Source organism: Bidens hawaiensis, unplaced genomic scaffold (assembly GCF_021521415.1).
Source record: "Bidens hawaiensis isolate Kalapana, Puna unplaced genomic scaffold, B.hawaiensis_p1.1 tig00030508_1, whole genome shotgun sequence".
NCBI classification, from domain to species: Eukaryota; Viridiplantae; Streptophyta; class Magnoliopsida; order Asterales; family Asteraceae; genus Bidens; species Bidens hawaiensis.
This window is the reverse complement of record NW_027495083.1, coordinates 60,510-79,372: the sequence shown is the minus strand read 5'-3', so window position 1 is coordinate 79,372 and position 18,863 is coordinate 60,510.

Sequence of the window (18,863 nt, the reverse complement as noted above, 5' to 3'; positions counted from 1 at the left end):
TGCATCGCATCTGTCTCATCTAAACCCAAACCAAAGATGGCTAAACCAACCATCACCGAACCGGAAAGATGGGCCTTCAACGGCAAATACCCTGACCAGGCCGTTACCATTGGCCCAACAGTTGTTGATCCCACACGCACCTTACTCAAACGCTTACTACAGAAAAACGCTGACATCTTCGCGTAGACACCAGCTGACATGACTGGTGTACCCCGAAGTAAGGCAGAGCATAAGCTCAAGTGCGATCCGGCTGTTACGCCAGTCGTACAAAAGCGCCGAGTAATGGGGCCAGAACAAACTAACGCGTGTAGAACCCAAGTCAAGGAACTCCTTGACGCAGGCATCGTACGCGTTAGCAGATATCAAACATGGGTTGCAAATCCCGTTATGGTACCGAAGAATAACAAACAATGGCGCATGTGCATAGATTTCAAGGACTTAAACAAAGCATGCCCCAAAGATTGTTATCTGTTAACCGAAATTGATCTTAAGGTAAATTCGTTAGCACCGTTTCGCCTTAAATGCTTCCTGGATGCGTATAAGGGGTACCATCAAATCCACATGGCCGTTGATGATCAGGACAAAACCGCTTTTCGGACGCCCGATGGCACATTTTGTTACCAAATGATGCCATTCGGACTTAAGAATGCCGGGTCCACATACCAACGCCTGATGGACAACCAGTTTCATGCCCAAATTGGGAGAAACTTGGAAGTATACATGGATGACTTGGTCATCAAAAGCCCTGACGCAGAAGCGATGTTGAAAGACATCGAAGAAACTTTCAACACGCTTAGGAAGATAAACATGAAACTCAACCCGAGCAAGTGTGCCTTTGGAGTGGAAGAAAGGAAGTTCTTGGGGGTCATCGTCACTAAAGATGGCTTCAGAGCGAACCCTGAAAAGGTCGAAGCCATTATCAAAATGGAATCACCTACTACCATCAAACAGGCTCAGACACTGAATGGACGACTAATGGCACTTAATCGTTTTTTGGCAAACCACGCGGATAAGTCGTTTCCTTTCGTGTCAACATTGAGAAACTGTTTAAAGAAAACGCACTTCCGCTGGACACCAGAAGCGGAAGCAGCTTTTCAGGAGATTCGGTCACGCTTGATTGAACTCCCAACGCTCACAGCACCAAAAGCGGGAGAGGAGTTAATCCTATACCTTTCCGCAACAGATAGAACAACCGGGGCGGTCCTGCTAGTTGAACGGAAAAGCATCCAGATGCCAATCTATTATGTCAGCCGTATCCTAACAGACGTAGAAACCCGGTACTCTACCCTCGAAAAATTAGTCTTAGCACTTATACACGCTTCACGCATGTTAAGACGATATTTCCAGGGTCACCCAATCACCATTCTCTCCAACTTCAAACTTGCAAACGTTCTACGCAAACCCGAGTTATCGGGACGCCTAGCCAAATAGGCAATTGAGTTGGGGGAATACGCGATAAAGTATAAGCCAAGACCAGCCATAAAAGGCCAGGTTTTGGCCGACTTTATTGCGGAAGTGCCTGCATCGCGGGAAAAAGAGTGCCAGGAAGAGGCTCAACCCTCTCCAGCACAGGATATCAATGATGTCTGGCGACTCTACACTGATGGAGCAGCCAGTAACGAGGGTTCAGGCGCTGGGCTGAAATTAATCGACCCAACAGGCCAAGAATACACTTACGCTATTCGACTGGATTTTCCAAGTACGAATAACGAAGCCGAGTATGAAGCATTCTTGGCCGGGCTGAGAATTGCGCGTAAGATGGGAGTGAAACACTTGGAAGCCCACGTGGATTCCATGTTAGTAGCCAATCAAATCAACGGGACGTACACGGCCGTGAACGACACAATGGCCCTGTACCTCGCACAAGTAAAAACCCTTATGCGCGATTTTAACGATTGCAAAGTCATACACGTCAAGCGTAGTGAAAACAAATCTGTGGATGCGTTAAGCAAGCTTGCATCATTAGCCTTCACCCACTTGGGAAAGGACATCCGCATTGAACTCCTCGAGGCACCTTCGGTCCCGCACAAGGAAATTTGTGTCATCCAAACCAGCAGAGAAACGTGGATGACACCAATAATAAAATACCTTGCGGCAGGAACACTACCAGAGTCAAAAACACAGGCAAGAAAACTACGCTGTAAAGCACTGAATTATCAACTCATCGATGACATCCTTTACAGACGTAACTTTCTTGGGCCACTCTTAAGATGCGTGGACAACCAAGATGCTGACTACCTCCTAAGGGAAGTACACGAAGGCATCTGTGGAGTACACGCAGGTCCACGCGCTGTTGTAGCTAAGCTAAACAACGCGGGATACTTTTGGCCGGGGATGCATACGGATGCGCTGGCATACATCAGAAAATGCAGGTCTTGTCAGCTCTACGCACCCAACACGCACCGCCCGAAGAATGAACTTGTTCCAGTCACCTCTTCATGGCCATTTCAGAAGTGGGCCATCGATGTGACAGGCCCATTTCCTACAGCAGCAGGAAATGTTCAGTTCCTAGTGGTAGCCATCGACTACTTCACCAAGTGGATAGAAGCAAAACCCTTAGCCCAAACAACCGCGAAACATATCAAAAAATTTATTTGGGAATTTATTATTTGTCGTTTTGGACTTCCACAGAATTTGGTGAGCGATAACGGCACCAACTTTTCTGACAAGAAGCTACAAAAGTGGCTGGAAGAACTTCAAATCACCCACACTTTTACCTCAGTGGCGCACCCGCAGGGTAATGGTGAGGTAGAAAGAGCAAACAAGAGCATTGTCGAAGGCATAAAGAAAAGACTCTTGGAACACAGATCCGGCTGGGTGGACGAGCTTCCGCACGTCCTTTGGGCAAACAGAACGCTGAAAAAGGCCAGTACGGGAGAAACCCCGTTCAGTCTCACTTATGGCACTGAAGCCATGGTCCCGGTCGAAATTGGTTTACCCTCACCAAGGGTCTTGATTCAGCCAGAAGACAATGATGCGGAAAGACGGTTAGACCTTATGCTAACCGAGGAACGCAGAGACTTAGCCGCAATGCGTGAAGAGAACTACAAGCGACAAATGCAAAAGTACTACAACACGCGGGTAAAACTCTGCAACTTCAATGTAGGAGACTACATACTGCGTAACAACGAGGCTTCGAACCAACAACGCCCAGGAAAACTGGCTCCGGTCTGGGAAGGGCCATACATTATCAAAGAAGTTCTGGGAAAGGGCGCGTACCGGCTCGAAAGGCTCGATGGCACTCCCATCCCAAGAACATGGAATGGAGCTCAATTACGCAAATGTTACATGTAGATCAATTCCAAACTTGTAAAGAAAAGGCCTAGAGCCACTTCTAATGGAAATGATTCTCCTTTCACAATGTGTTGATAGCCTTACCTTTATACTTATGAACTTCCCACACTGATGTGCCGGTATTCACCGCATAAATATGGGAAGAAGTAAGTCGTTACGTGTGGAAGGCGGCAAAACCCGCATAAACACAACAGAAAAAATTTCAAAAGTTTTAAGGAAAACCTACACGCAGGTCAGATGTAGGCAAAGTTTAGCCATCCTAAGTGCAAGTGACGGTCTTACCCGCACAATCACGAACAAGGAGGCAAAACTTCAACCTATTATCTACCACGTTCAAAGGTTAACTTATTCTAAACACTTAGAAAATTTTAAAGGAAAAGATGAGGAAAACTTCCACGCAGGCCAAATATAAGTAAAGCCATCCTACTAAGCGTAAGTGACGGTCATACCCGCACAATCATGAAAGAGGAAGCGAAACAAACTTATAATTTGCCACGTTAAAAAGTTAACTTATCTAAGTACTAAAGAAATTGCTAAGTTAAATCAAAACATGCGTAAAATAAACAAGGCAAGGAATTAACACAATCTTTATTTCATCAAAATTCAAACATTGCAAAGATTGCTGGGTGCATACCCGCATACAAAAGAAGCTATACAAAAACAAAAATCTACGCTAATGGTGGAAAGGGATCTTCAGGATCAAGCTTCAGGACCACTTCCACTTGGACCCGCACTATCAGTAGAGCATGGTGGTTCAAGGAAAGCTTTAAGGATAGCTAGCCCATCATCAGCAGCAGCGACTTCGTTCACCTTCTCCACCACCGGATGCGGGAAGGCGGCATACTGATTCACTGCTTGGTCATAAACAGCTTCAGTATCCACATCATACAAAGGGAAGTTGAAAGGCGGGATGCCTTTCTCAACAAACCCTAGACCAAGCAGGAAGCCGGCCTTTTCCCCATCCTCATGAGAAGCGTTGAGGGCTGTGCTCATAGCATCGTCATAAGACGTTTCCGTGAAGACCCGGTAAACAACCTACAAAAAAGAAAAAAAAAAATACAAGTATCAAAACCTTTTTTATTTACAAAAGAAAAGCGTAAAGACATTATGAAGTTAAACTTACCTGAGACAACGCTTCTCGAAGAAGCCATTCCTTGGAAACCAGAGCTTCTTGGAGGGCGGCTTGAGCTTGGTTACAGGCGCGTTCGGCTTCACTTTGGTTGAGGTTGGCAAGCAACACTTCTTTAGCCGCAGCCTCTTCAACGCCCTTTAGCTTCCGCTCAGTCTGGTCAAGCACCCCCCTCTGGTCCAGGATCTCTTGGAGCTTCTTCGCGTCTTCCATCGCCAAGGCATCATGAGCCTGTTGGAGCGCCTCTAGTTTAGCTTTAAGTTCCTCATTCTCGAGGCGTAGAGGCTCAGCAACAGCTTCAGCCTTGGTGGCCCTTTCAGTTGAGTTCCTAGAAGTTTCCTTAGCCAGCCGAAGCTGTTCGTTAACAGCCTGGGCAGCCTTGGAACGGGCCTCGAGACGGGCCTGAACTTCAACTTCAAGGGCCTTGAACGCCTTATCCTTCTCCGCTGCAGCGGCAGAGAGCCTCCTATTCTCCTCCCGGACAGCCCGCGCCTGAGCTGCTTCTTGGATACGAGCTGCTTTTAACTTGTCGTTTTCACGACAAAGCAGCTCGACGCGCGGCTGCATCCGGGCCAGGAGAACCCGAAGCTCATTGGTTAGCCTACCCTCCTGGTAGCTAGCCATGGCTTCCCCCAACGCACCACTGGGAGCTGCGTGACGAGCCCACTCCACGCACTCCACAGGTGTGCGAAGGGTTGTTCCTCGGCGGATGTTCCATCGTGGAACATACACTTCATTGGAATCTGACACTGCAAAAAACAAAAAGCAGTTAGGAAAAGATGATATATATAAAAAAAAAAAAAAAGAGGCCAATAGAACCCTACGCACCTGTAGGGTCAACAACAGGCCGATAGCCGCCAAAACCATCACCTGAACCCAAGGGAAATCCGTCCAAGAGATCAGGTAGATGGGAAGGAGGCAGAGGTTGGCGAGAAGCCCCATGCATACCTGAAGGATAGACCGTCGTTGCCGATGACGGAGGAGGCATGGTGAAGGCCGCCGCGGTAGTAGAAACCAACGGAGGTGAACTCACTGAAGGTGAACTCACAACCGTGGTCGCCGCTGCAGAGTCCGCAGAAAAAGTAACCGCCGGCTCAGTGAAAGATGCGGTAAATATGGCACTGACAGCCGGCGGTGATGTCATCACAGCTGGAACAGTTGGCTCAACGGAGTGAGCAACTGAACCAGCGGAAGCAGGCGCAGGCGCAGCCGCCTGGGTCGTCGACTCAGGTAGGCTGACCAAGCCTACCGTCATGGGTCCGGAGGTACTCCTCCCCGCTTCACCCTGGAATGCGGTAGCATCCACGCCTGCACAAAGAAAAGTATTAATGATGGAATGCTATGAAGTTAAAAATAAAGTTTGTACTTACGGGTTTTCTTGAGCCTGAAAGTGCGGACAGGCGGGGATGAACCCGATGGAGCCGGCCTCTTCACGCCGCTCACCGTTGTCATCCTGGGCTCTCCGGAGGTGACAGTCGTCGCAGCCTCCGGAGCAGTGGTCTTATCACCACCGGGGTTCCCCGCCACCTCCTCGCTCTCGGTCTCTGAATCAGACCGAGGCACCGGATCGGCAGTGGAGGCCACCTTCGCCTTCCCCTTCCCGCCGGCAGCCTTCTTCTTCCGCACCAACGAAGGACCATCTGCGGATTCCTCATCAGAACACAAGATTAGAGGAATTCCAGCAGAGGTTTCAACATTGAGGGGTCGAGGATTGAATAACGCCTTACCTGGCCGCCTGGCGCTCAGGATCTCGTGGCCTGGCGGGTAGACCTCCACGAACCGATCCGCCGTCTGTGCAAGGATGGGCAACTCGTTCTCATCTAGAGCACGAGTACCCATCCGAGCGGGACTATCAGCCTCCCGCGGATACAGGAGCGACTGCAAGTCATTCCCCTCTGAAATAAAAGACAAAACAGTTAGAAGACAAACCTATATAAACAAAGAAGACAGAGCGTACCGTAAGGGACAGAGTTCAAACCGTATTCAAGGACGATCGGGATCTTTTGCGCATCCGCATCCTTTCACACCCGGCTCATCCCGAGCATCACCATCCCGGACTCCGCAAAGCGGTAAACCGGAGATTGGACTCGGGATATCTTCGAGAACCATTCCGCCTCCTGATAGTTGGAGGCGTGAAGGCTGGGGAGTGCTTGCCCATTCTTGAACTTCATGGCAAGGGGGATGGCGCGAGCGGAGATAAAAAAGAACTCCCGCTTCCATGAACGAAGACTGCGCTCGGTTGCGCAAATCTTCAAACCCTTGATCCGGGTTATCAGAGTATACCACCCCTGGATGCACCTCCAAGGGTAGAAGGTCATCAGGCGGTCGACGAAGGGCTCAACGCCCAGAATCCGGCACACCCACTAGAAGTGACGAATCTTCGCGATCGCCATCGGGTGCACCTCGGTCAGGTGTACACCGTGCCTCTCCAGGACACGGTACACAAACTTTGTCAAAGGGAACCTAAGATTCCCATAGACAAAAAATGCGGCATATACCCCGATCTTGCCTCTGGGGGCATCATACACCGTCTGATGAGGTTCAGGAAACTCAGGCTCGAGAGACTCGAGCATGAACTTCCTGACGATGTACTGATATAGATCGACAGGCAGAGCACACTGGCACTCGCCAGCAGTACTCTTGTCATCCTTGTCGGACGTGGATGACGGGTGCTCGGCACACACCCCAGCCTCCTGGGCCGCAGCCTCAAGATCGTGAACGGAAGACATCTTGCAGGTATGAAAAAGAGAACGATTTCAAGAGAATGCTCGACTGAAAAGCTGAGTATTCGCCGGAAATCGTTTTGAAGATGAAGAGAAAAGTGAAAGTGTGGATTACAAAGGACCCTCTCCCCCTTTATATACTAATCGCAATTAATGGGGTGAATTTAATGCGGAAGAGAGAGAAATCGCAGGTGCAATGAAACTATGACACGTGGCAAAAAGCAAGCTGGCAACAGCTGTTGAAAGGACGCGTGCCAGTAATTTCGCGGCCACGCGCCAGAAAAATCGCGCCCACGCGCCTGAAAAAGCGCCTGGAATGACCATATACTGTCACGTCGCCATAACTTCCTGCACGTCCTGACACTGTCAGAAGAAACCGTCGGACGACGTTTCAATAGTTTGGACTGTTCTTATCCTTTCACCAACTCTTCGAATTTCAAAATTTCAAAAAGATTCAAAAGCGGGAAAATACCCCTTACCTTGGCAACCAAGTAACTATAAGACAGGTGCGAGTAAAGTGTTAAAAGGCAAAACCCTTAACATACTTAGCACCCGCAGGGAATTGACCCCAGGAATACCTTGGAAGTAAAGTAACCGTAAGACGAGTGCGGGTACAGTGTCAAGGCAAAACCCTTCACATACTTAGCACTCCGCAGGGAATTCAAACCAAGAAGGATCTTCTGGGCCATGCTTGCGGAAACGGGAATAACATCCCCGCATGGCGGGAACGTCGAGAACTATATTGTTTGAAACTCCAAGATGGAATTGTTGGTTTTAACATAATTGATCACTATGTTGAAAACTACCAAAACCCCATGGAGAATCCACACAAGTGGGACTCAACGATCCTGACTTGCGAGGAGGTTACAGACCTACCCGCTTCATACCCAAAGATCAAGCAGAAAAGTCGGGAATTTCTGCGTGACATTAGGAAAACCTCGGGAAGAATCCCCACGGAAAACCTTAAAACTAAAAACCCTTTTCAAAACCCCTTGCTAGTCCAAAAGTTCACCTCACTTATTAATAATTCATGAGAAGAACATTGGAATGGGGGGACTTGAAGAGGTAGGTCCCAGCAGAGCCCAGTTGGACCCGCAAGACTCACCTTGAACAGGGACGTCTGCGCAACGACCAACTGCTTCCGCAGGACCCACCATGCTCAGAGAAGACCTTACGCGCACTACGCCAGTTGTACCCGCAGGGAAAGCCTCCCAATGGTGAAGTACCCCGCTTGTTCCCGCAGTTGCGTATACAAGCCATCAGGGAAGGCTACCCGCACTGATAGCAAGGCTACACGCACAAGGCACTAACTCGCTACTTCAGTAGTCACCTGAAGGAATGAGCAAGGCGGGAATACTCCCGCCCAAATGAGCCAGTCCGTATGCTTCTGGAAGATCTTTTGTACTATACCTACCAAGGTATGGGCAAAACAGACGATCTGACCAGAGCAACCCATGAACCAATCACAGGGTGACAGCTCACCGACAACAGTACGAGGAGGAGCACCCTCTAGTACTGTTTCACTATTAGCCGCTGCCTACTCACCAACCCTTACTATGGGACGTGCGCAGCCTACAGTTGGTGGAACAGTGCATAGCCGGCAGTAAAGGAACAGTATACAGCCGACCTTGTCACTGTCGGCCGCAGCCTATCCACCAACCAGCATGGCTTGTGCGTAGCCCACTGTTGGTAGAACAGGAATACTATTCAGCCGGCTATACCTTCTAGGAAACATACCTTCGGCTATAAATACTCCAACACCTTGGAATGGTAAGGACATCATCTGATATCTCATTATCTTCTCTAGCAATCTCTTAATATACACTTATATTCAGAGCAATCTAGTCTGATTCTCACGCCGGAGGGTGGTCACAAGGAGGAACCCCCCCTTCTCAGTGACGAGCTTACGGTGTCTGTTTTGCAGGTCACCTGAAGAACAACTTTCTTTGCTGGACCTCATTCTCGTGGGAAACATTACTTAACCCCCAGATTATCCGTAATCTGCCCGGGGTCACCTAGTGTTTCTTCAGCATGATATATAAACTAGGAGCCAGATTTAATTAGTTTATTATTATTATTTGGATAATGAGTATATGCTTTCAAGACAAATTAAAATATAAACACTTGCAATTATTCATTTGTTAATTTTCCTTGCCATATTTTGTTTATTGTTACCATTGCTGGGGACATGATTTATAACTTGAATATTTGTTGTTGAGGATTTAAAAATGGTGCTGCTAAACATATTCCTCTTACTTCATTTTTACTAAATATATCCCTCCGAATTTATTACATAAATTACAATTAGCTCTTAACATTATTTATATACATATTAGTCCCTACAACATTATTTTCATTTGATATCTCCACTACATATATCAAATTAAAAACTATCAAGTATTACTATTAATTTATTTTTTTAATATTAATATTTTTAATATTAATATTATAAATATTTATAATATCTTTTCTTAATTTTAATAGTATATATATTTATAATATCCTTATTTTACCACTTTATCTTTTACAAAATAAACCAAAAACCCAAAACCTAAACCCGAAACTCTAAACCCTAAACCCTAAACCCTAAACCTGAAACCGAACCCTAAACTCTAAACCCGAAACCGAACTTTAAACCCTAAACGACACATTTATTATTTATAATATTTTTAAGATATTTTACGTCATTATTATCATTTGTTAATTGCAACATATAAATTTATTCTGCTTTTATACTTTATTCAGATTCAACAACCTAGCTAGATTGATTATAAAAAAAATCCAGTATTTATAACTACTTTAACTCTCAATATGTAATGCTAAAAATAACCAAAAATCAATAAACAGCACAAACATATATTTTTTAAATGTTAGACTCTAAAATCGGAACCCAAAACCCTAAACTTGAAATCATAAAAAGAAAACACAACTTGTAAAAAAATAATATTAAATCCTTACTTTTGTGCTAATTTGGTAATTATATGATTTCAAAGGTTAATATGAAAGTTGGTTTTTCCAGGGGGATGGGGGTATGACAAGCAACAGGGAGGGTACATTTCTAACCCTTTAAAGAGTCCTTTTTAAGGTGAGAATGGAAACACCGGAAATAAATGAAAGGAAAATAGAAAACAAACGCACGTCTCTAAATTAATTTTTAATGACAGGAAATGGAAATAAATGAAAAGAAAAAAAAAATCTTTTAATAACTTTTCAAGATAAAGGATTTGGAGAGAGAGTAATATTTCTTTGTAAGTTATAATTCCCTTCAAAGCCTTTAGTTTCGTTTTGTTTTTTTCTCGAATGAACTATGATCAATTCTGAAACAAGAAGTTAAATTATCTTTATTTTTTCCCTAGCTTTCTTTTTCCTCCTTAATCTCCTTTCCTTTTTTTTTTCGTTTATCAAACTTGAGAACACAGCTTAAAAGAGATTTATTGAAAGGCTTCTATAAGTTTACCAACCAATTATTAGTTGCTAAATCTATCAACAATGTATATTTTCTGGTAGTCCATATAAATCTATAGCTTACAGGAACCTAAATTTTTCTTACTTTAGACAACGATTCAACCTTCATACACATTTCATTGAGAAATATCTTGTGACTTTACCTACTTTGAAGTCTTAATTATCATTGTCACACACAAAAAAAAAATTAATACGCTAATAGTTAATCAGGTTGAATAAAACAAAGATGTTATTGTTGATCTATATTTCTTTTGAAGTTAAGTACAAGAAAGTTCATATTTTATGCATGCCTTACAGGTTTAAATAAAAAAAATTGTAGAACACACTTATTAACAATCCAATTTTGCATATGAGAAACCAAAATCCAAAAAAAAGTACCCCGGCCCTTCTTCCATGCCACCCTCCCACTACTAGAAAATCGTAATATCACTAACGAAAAATATACGCAAGAGACGACCGTCATAAACTCACTGACGGATTATCGATAGACATCGTCAAAATCCATGTTAATACTAGCTGTCAGTGAGTTATGATGATTTGATACCCGTCAGTGTAAAGATAACAACTAATGTCTCAGGGTAGACTATTTTAAGTTTGATTCCCAATCATTTGTCTGCTGTTGTTACCGACGGTTCATCAGTCAAAAACCTTACAATTTCCAACGATACAAAGTTGCTCTCAAATGGTTAACTATCCAGAAATGGCTAGATTTTGTCTCGAGAATATTTCAACGGAATCCTGTCGACAATCGTCAGTAATTTTGTCTATATAGACCACACTAATTTCATTTTGTCAGGACCGATCTATCAACTACAACAATCAGTCTCGTAACCAACAACAGCGTGTTGACAAGACAGTTACGAGGTCTGCTCCTGTGAAGATCCAGTGAACATCAAAGGTGGAATTAATGATATTCAAAATGTTGCTACACGAACGGAAATAAAAAACACACAAAGTCACTCAAAAGATTTTCACTAATATTATGAAGGATATAATGAAAATATATTAGGGTTTTAGGTGGAATGTTTGTTTTGAGGCTACTTTCCGTACACAAATATTCCTTTTACGAGAAAGTGTCAGCCGTCAAATCACAATATTTGCTTTGTGTCCGTTGTCATAAATGTGCCCTAAGTTTCCTTAAATAGGCACACCTGACACCTTCTAGAAACCCTAATGATTGTTACAAAATGTATTCAAACATATTAAAAAATATTACAAGTGTAAACAAGTCTTCGAGTAAGCTTGTAAGCTATTATCCTTGTCGAGCAGACCCTGTAATCATAGGTGTGCTTGGAACAGTTCTCCGAGTAAGCTTTACTTAGAATATTTTCCTAAGAAAATAATCTTCAAGCAGACTTTATCTTCTGATAATATCAAACTTTGCTTGATATAATCATAAGAGCAAACTTGTTCTTCTTTAATCCCTTCAACCTTTTGTTACTTAACTTATTTGAACAAGTTAAGTGTGACGGTGACACTGTAGCTTGCTCGAGGTTGAACTTTGCTCATTGGAAGTCCTTAGAATAATTTCTTCAATAACTTCCTTCAAGTGTGCTTGGACCACTGTTTGTTATATAACATTGCTTGATCCACCAAAATACTTGGTTTTAGCTTGTTTAAATCAAGGGTTTGCTCTGAAACAAACCTTGCTCGACTTGAAGAACAACCTTGCTTGATGAAGTGTAGTTTGCTCAAACTAACACTTAGAAGAATTCTAGAAGATAACTTTCCTCGAAAGTAAAGTACCTTGCTTAAATAAGTTCTAAGCTTGCTCGAATAGCGAAGCTTGCTCGTATTCCATACATAGACATATCTTGAGTTGATTGAAAAGAATCCAATCTTTCCTTTGTCAAATCTTGATCCCAACAAATTTTAAAATTTAAATTGTTGGTCTGATTTCCTGATCGTTTATGTCCCCCTGCCCAAGCCTCCATTTTTGTCACATCCCGACCAAAGGCGGCGGAACATGCCGAGGTGTAACGATTGCCCATAAGCGCATGACACTAATTAAAGCGACAATATTTAACAAACTCATTTCATTTCACATCATCGGAAATGTCACATAACAATATTCAAGAGATAGTCAATACAAAATATAGCAATTCAAATATTGTTCATTTTTGCTAATAACTTAAAGGTATTGACATTCATTTTCTCCACAAGCATCAAATCAACCGAGATGTAAACCTGTAACATTTCATAAAATAAAGTTTGTCAATACAAAGGTTGGTGAGCAATTCATAAGTTTGAGCAACAATAGTATATAGTAAAAAAAACCACAAACCAATATACGAAACAATAAATAAGAGCTATAAACTTGGATAAAATGGTTATCGCTAACAAGTTAGCGACACCCAACGATAAGGGAATGCCAAATAGTTTAGGATTTTATAGTTATCATTAATTGCATTACGTTAACGACACATTGCCATGAGGGGTTGCCAAATGGTCTAGGATTTATAGTTCAACCATCCAAAAGCGATAAACACATAGGCAAATAAGCATAGAACACCAAATCGAACAATTATTCAAGTAAAGTATATAACAATGTTTGTGGTTTAAGACCCAAGTATAAAACATTTAGTTTAGATAAGATGAAATGTCACCCCCAAAACAAAAGATAGAAAACGGGGCATGAAGTTACTCACGTTCAAGTAATAAACTTGAAAAGTTGGTAATTGAAGATTTGCCGGAATGACGGGTTTAACATATGAAGCCTAAACAAAAGAAAGTCTTGGATTTATAAAGGTTGTCTTGAAGATCTTTAAATAATTGTTGCAAAAAGTAAACAATTAAAGTTCAAGGTTTAAAATGTAACTATTTAATAATTTATAATAATAACCCTTTAAAAATGTAAGTTTGCTCGAAACCGGGTTAAAGCATCTAACCTTAATATTTACTTAACCAATGTTAAGTAATAAGGTGGAAAAAATGCTAAAATACAAGTTCCATTGGGATAAAGATACTAAAACGGGTCTTTAAACGGGTGTTCGGGTCTTGATAATTGGTCAAACCCAAAGTCAACTTTCCAAAATAATGAATGTTATGAGATAACTCAATAAAACTTTATAAGACTTAACCAAGTATGTAGATCTATTGTTTTAGAACTAACAACGTACGTTAAGCGAGTGTTCGGTGTCGGTCCAAACTATGTTATGAGATCAAGTTGGATCCAACATTTCCAAGTACTTAAGAAGATAATTAAAATCAGTTTGTAAACTATTTTTAAAGAAATATACAAGTCTTGATAGCTAAAAACACACATATTTGTCTTAAGCGAGTAAAAATCGGATCGGTTCGGTTTCCATCTCACAATGCGTTCCTTGATGGTCTCCACATGCCCAAATAACCAAGAACTTGTATAAATGAATTTTAGAAACTTAAATCTAACATAAAGCATGTTTAAAACAATTATTTAACAAAACTAGTAACAAGTTCGGTTCACGGTTTGGACTATTTACAGTTAAACTGAGGTTAGTCTCTACAAACCCCCACCATGGAACTTCATAAATATGACAAACAAACTAAAAAGAGCATAAGTTAAACAAGATTAATATGTGCAAACAAGTTATGTGTGTGTATATATATCAAGAACACGAAGTCCTCCATGAAGCCTTGCCTTACGAGGTCCGAAACTTAACCAACCGGAGTCGGAGAAGTAACTACCAAAGGTAACAAGGGGTGTGTATTATATATATGTTGTGCCACCATAAACAAGTATTAATAAGACTACACAAGCTAAATAAAATGAAAGATTAAACTTGGTATGACATTTGGAAGTCAAACATTCAAGAACACATAAATAAAACAACATCGGATCTATGGAGAATTGAGAGAGTTTTTGAAGATGTAGCAAGGAATAATGAAGGGGAAAGTGGTCAAATATGGGTGTTAAACACAAGAAGTTTCATGCAAAAATGGGTCAAAACAAGCACAAAACAACAAAAACGAGTTTGATGATCTGACGCATGTCACGCCGCGCGACCATAAACTCCCTCCCCCGCCGTGTAGCGAAACGGGGTGCTGACAGATTTTTTTAATTCTTCAAAATTGGCAGAAATGGTCCCCGAAGTTCGTCTTAAGTGATTTTTACGCGTTTGAATGACCGAAATGAATGTTTTCAAGACCCAACAAGTGTAAAACAATATGGTAACATAAAATCCATCATTTTGATTATATCATAAGCTTCGTTTTACAAAACAGATTGGTTTACATAATAAAAGTTTACAAAACGAATACAAATCGAGACCCAAAATTGACGAATGTCACAGTATTCCCTACTTTAGGAAATTTCGTTCCGAAATTAAGATGAAGACGACGATGCAAACAAATGTGGATACTTCTCCTTCATTGTGCCTTTTCATTCCCAAGTGAACTCCGCGCCATGCCGTGATTCCCATCGAACTTTGACTAACCGAATACGACGCTTGGTTTTCTTCTCGTTGCGATCTATGATTTCAGTGGGTCGTTCAACCATGATCATCGACTCATCGACATGAACTTCGTCGAGAGGTATATGGAGATTACCCTAGGCTAGGCACTTTTTGAGATTGGAAATATGAAATGTCGGATGAACACCGGCAAGTTCTTGCGGTAGTTCAAGTTGATAAGCTACTTTCCCAACACACTCAAGGATTTTTAAAGGACCAACGAAACGAGGAGCTAGCTTACCCTTCTTTCCGAAACGGACTACCCCCTTCCAAGGAGATACTTTTAGAAGGACAAGATCGTCAACAATAAATTCTATTGGTTTTCGCCGTTTGTCGGCATAACTTTTTTGACGGCTTCTAGCGGCTAGGAGGTTCTTACGGATTTGATCGATCACATCGGTAGCTTCTTGGACCATTTCGGGTCCCGTGATTTGAGCTTCACCGATTTCATTCCAACTAATCGCGGAACGACATTTCCGACCATAAAGAGCTTGAAAAGGAGCCATATCAATGCTAGAATGGTAGCTATTGTTATAGGAGAACTCGATGAACGAAAGATGAGAATCCCAATTCCCACCGAAATCAATAACACACGCTCGTAGCATATCCTCGAGTGTTTGAATTGTACGTTCGAATTGACCGTCCGTTTGAGGATGATAAGCGGTGCTAAGATCGAGACGTGTTCCCAAAGCTTCTTGAAGAGATCGCCAAAATGAGAGGTAAAACGGGCATCGCGATCGGAGATGATAGACAATGGTAAACCGTGTCGACACACAATTTCCCGAACATAGATTTGAGCAAGCTACTCGACAGAATACTTTTCGTGGATCGGAATGAAATGAGCAGATTTAGTTAATCCATCGATGATCACCCAAATACTATCGTTGCCTTTTTAGGTGTTGGGTAATTTGGTGATAAAGTCCATAGAAATGTCTTCCCATTTCCAAACGGGAATCGGTGGTTGCTCGAGTAGACCAAAAGGTCTTTGATGTTCGGCTTTGACTTTTGAGCAAGTAAGACATTTAGATACATACAACGCTACGTCCTTTTTCATACCCGGCCACCAAAAGGTAGCACGAAGATCAAAATACATCTTATCCGCACCGGGATGAACGGAATACCAGGAATTGTGAGCTTCGTCGAGTATACTAGTACGAAGATCATCGCGATCGGGAACCCACAAACGATTGAGAAAGTACAAAAGACCATCGAGTTTAATTTCGAGTTGAAGTTCAGCTCCACATGACATTTTGTCGTACATATTACCCTCTTCAATGGAGGTACGTTGAGCTTGGACGATTCAGATTTGGAGATCGGTTTGAACAACAACGCTTAGAAGCAAAATGGATTTAACATTAACCTTTCGACTTACGACGTCGGCGACAACATTCGCTTTACCGGGGTGGTAGCGAATTTCTCAATCGTAATCACTAAGTAATTCGGCCCATCGTCGTTGTCTCATGTTGAGATCTTTTTGATCAAAAATATGTTGAAGGCTTTTATGATCGGTAAAAACCACACATTTCGTACCATAAAGGTAATGTCTCCAAATTTTGAGAGCGAAAACGACGACACCAAGTTCGAGATCCTGAGCCGTTTAGTTCTTCTCGTTGACCTTTAGTTGTCTTGATGCGTATGCGATGACTTGACCTTGTTGCATGAGAACACAACCAAGGCCTTGATGGGATGCATCGCAAAAAACAACAACATTGTCGTTTCCATCGGGAAGGGTTAGAACGGGAGCATTGTAAAGCATGTCCTTGAGAATACGAAAGGCTTCCTCTTGCTTCAAACCCCAAACGAATGGTTTCCCTTTGTGAGTGAGGAAGGTAAGAGGGAAAGAAATCTTGGAAAAATTTTGTATAAAACGCCGATAATATCCGGCCAAACCGAGGAAGGATCGAATTTCCGTGGGAGTCGTTGGAGTTTTCCTATCCTTAACGGTCTCAATTTTAGCAGGATCAACATGAACACCTTTGTCGTTTACGATATGTCCTAAAAATTGAACTTCCTCGAGCCAAAATTCACATTTGGAGAATTTGGCGTAGAGTCGTTCGTTTCTAAGGAGCTCGAGAATGGAACGCAAATGATGTTCATGTTCGACTTTATATTTAGAAAAGATGAGGATGTCATCAATAAATACAATAACGAATTTATCGAGGAATGGTTTGCAAATGCGGTTCATGAGGTCCATAAATACCGCGGGTGCATTTGTTAACCCGAAGACCATAACCAAAAATTCGAAATGTCCATATCGAGTACGGAAAGCGGTTTTAGGAATGTCTTCTTCGCGAACACGCAATTGATAGTAACCCGATCGAAGATCGATTTTGGAGAAACAAGTTGCGCCTTGAAGTTGGTCGAATAGGTCGTTGATTCGTGGCAAGGGATAACAATTTTTTGATCGTGAGTTTGTTAAGCTCTCGATAATCGATGCACATACGAAACGAACCATCCTTCTTTTTCACGAAGAGAACGGGAGCGCCCCAATGAGAAGAGCTTGGACGAATGAAGCCTTTATCGGAAAGTTCTTCGAGTTGGTTTGATAATTCTTGCATTTCCGACGGGGCTAGACGATAAGGAGCCTTGGACATGGGCATCGCGTCGGGCACAATATCGATTCAGAATTCAATTGGACGAACGAAAGGAAGACCGATGACATCATCGGGAAAGACATCGAGGAAATCACAAACAATGGAAATATCTTGGATTTTCCTTTCCTTTTTGTCTTTTGTCACCGAGAGCGCAAAAAACGGAACGTACTTTTGGCGTAAGTACTTTTGCGATTGAGCACACGACATGAGATTAAACCTTCGAGCCGTTGCGTGGCCGAAGACCTTAAGAATTTTACCGTTGACAAACGGAATATGAATGAATTTATCGAAACAAACAACTACGGCACGGTGCAAAGACAACGAATTCATGCCCACTATGACATCGAAACTTCCCATTTGCATAGTGATGAGATCGATGGAGAATTTATGCTTGGAAAGGATGAGAGAACAATCGCAGACGACGGAATTGATGGTAATAGAATTTCCATTGGCGACTTCAACAGAGAATGGTCGGGAAAGCTTACTTCGAGGCATAGAAAGTTTGGACTCAATTTTCAAAGAAATAAATTTCTATCGGTACCAGTATCAAATAAAATAGAAGCCAAATGATAGTTCACCAAAAACATACCGTTCACGACATCGTTCGCCACTTGAGCTTGATTTGCATTCATCATAAAAGCTCGCCCTTGGTTGCCGTGGTTAACTTGATGTGCTTGTTGTGGAGGTGGAGGTGGTGCTTGGATTGCTTGGATGAGTTGAATGAGTGGTGCATTGAGTTGGGGAATTTGGGGTTGATAAGTTTGGACTTGGTAGGCTTGAGTTTGGTAGTAGGGTACGGTCATGGTTTGGGCTTGGTTTGCAAAAGTTAAACGTGGGCAATTTTTGCGGAAATGGTTAGGATCACCACAATTAAAGCAAGCTCGGGGTTGTTGAGATTGGTTTGGTCGGTAGGATGCATATCGGTTTTGGGCATTTTGGGGAAAGGTTCTTGTTTGGTTTGGTTGGGTTCGTTGGGCGAATCGACATGTGGTGTGGAGATGGCCAAGTCGGTTACAAATGGTACAATGGCGACAAGGCATATTTTGTGGGTGGTGAAGTTGGCAAGCGTTGCAAAGCGGGACGGTACCGGTATAGGGTCTTCGGTTTTGTGGTGGAGCTTGAGTTTGTTGTTGAGGTTGGGTAACGACAAATTTTCGGTAGTTCGATTTGGGTTTCTTCTTGTTATTGTAGTGACGGGATGAGTTGGAGTAGTTAATGGCTTGTGGTG